Source organism: Carlito syrichta, unplaced genomic scaffold (assembly GCF_000164805.1).
Source record: "Carlito syrichta isolate Samal-C Ts95f unplaced genomic scaffold, Tarsius_syrichta-2.0.1 Scaffold305142, whole genome shotgun sequence".
Classification (NCBI taxonomy): domain Eukaryota; kingdom Metazoa; phylum Chordata; class Mammalia; order Primates; family Tarsiidae; genus Carlito; species Carlito syrichta.
The window spans coordinates 160,667-162,615 of record NW_007249238.1 but is presented as its reverse complement, the minus strand read 5'-3'; the positions used below and the strand labels follow the sequence as shown (position 1 = coordinate 162,615).

Sequence of the window (1,949 nt, the reverse complement as noted above, 5' to 3'; positions counted from 1 at the left end):
CAGTCTGGGCGACAGAGTGAGACTCCAACTCAAAAAAAAAAAAAAAATCAGCTAGGTTGCACATCTCAGTAGAAGCCACCATGGATGGTTAATGACCATGGACCAGATTCTGTTCCCTGACAACACATGAGCCCTCTAAAAGGGAAGAAGAGGGAAAAGTCAAAGAGTTGACAGAGTTTAAGTTTTGAACTGACCAAATTTAAATACTAAAGAGATAGAGTCTCCCCAACTATCCCAAGTGTTGTGTTCTTAAGCAAAATAGAAGTTCAAGAGTGAAAGTGTTATTGACTGCAGATTTTTAGGCTCTCATGGGATTAGCACAAGGCCAAACAGAGACAGCTCAGAAGGGAGAGTTTTCTGAATGACTATCCAAAGAGGGTCAACTAGAGCCTTTTATTAGATAAGAGGAGGGGTGTGATGTCAAAGGAAAGGTATGTTAGCATGATTAGAGAGGTGTTTTAACCACACAAGTATAATGTAGATATATGATTTTTTTATACATCACACGTACAAAAAAATGGCAGATAAGCTCTGCCTGGCCTGAGGATTTCAGTAATAATAACGGTGCAAGGGTTATAATCAGACACACTCTGGTCCTTGTGCACAAGCAGGAGAGAGGCAGGCAGGGAGTTATAAACTCAAGCAAGATTTGTGATCAAACATTGTTTATCTTAACAGATTTTTTTAAAGGCTGTGTTCTATAGGATCACCTTAGCTAGAGTGTTGTTGCAAAGTCTGGTAGTATCTGAGGGAGACTGAGTCCTGCCTCTACTCTGTCTCATTCCCCTCATGAGAAATTTTATCTTCTTTATTTTTAAGGAGAAGGGGCCAGAGGTCTTATCTTTTGGAATGGCTTCTCATTGAATAGGGTTGTCATCTCTACTTAACCCTGGAGGGTGTACAAATTGCTTGCTGACTGATCTAATGATTTTTAGGGACTTGGTCTTCCTGGGTTGGAATCTTTGTGTCATTATCAGGTGGAATTGAAACTGTTAAAATCTGAAGACACAAACTTTACTAAAAGATTTAAAAGGCAAGGACTAAAAAGTAATAGTAATAGAATGACTAATACTCGTGTCAATAAAGGTAGGAACCAACAAATGTTAGGAAGGGTATCCTTTATTATTCACCAGACCTGGTTAGCATTTGCCCCTTGGTTGAAGTGATGTAACTAAGACATCTGTTTACAGATTTTGTACATTTTTCTTAATCTTTTTAGAGGTACTAATATAAGTGCAACTAGTTTTGTTGACTACTGTACAAACTTTTCTTTGTTTTGTTAGAAGGTAGTCTAAAGCCAGTCTCTTATTTAAAATGGCATTTGTTAATGAATTAACGAAAGCCTGGAGACTTCATGGGGTTTTTCTCACACATTTGTGGCCAGGTTCTCTACAGTCTGTATGAGCAAATAAGAATATTAGGACAGCCTTTCAGCCGGCACCGCCATCTTCCAGTAATTCGCCAAAATAACGAACACAAAGGGAAAGAGAAGGGGCACGCGGTACATGTTCTCCAGGTCATTCAGAAAACATGGAGTTGTTCCTTTGGCCACATACATGCGAATCTATAAAAAAGGTGATATTGTAGACATCAAGGGAATGGGTACTGTTCAGAAAGGAATGCCCCACAAATGTTACCATGGCAAGACAAGAAGAGTCTACAACGTCACCCAGCATGCTATTGGCATTGTTGTTAACAAACAAGTCAAGGGCAAGATTCTTGCCAAGAGAATTGATGTGCTTATTGAACATATTAAGTGCTCGAAGAGTCGAGATAGCTTCCTGAAACACAATAAGGAAAATGACCAGAAAAAGAAGGAAGCCAAGGAGAAAGGCACCTGGGTTCAGCTGAAGCACCAGCCTGCTCCACCCAGAGAAGCACACTTTGTGAGAACCAACGGAAAAGAGCCCGAGCTTCTGGAACCTATTACCTATGAATTCATGGCTTAA

At 39.9% G+C, this 1,949-nt stretch overlaps 1 pseudogene; it reads left to right on the top strand.

Moving 5' to 3' along the window:
• Window positions 1–1,457: 1,457 nt before the first annotated feature.
• LOC103263531 lies at window positions 1,458–1,949 on the top strand (annotated as a pseudogene).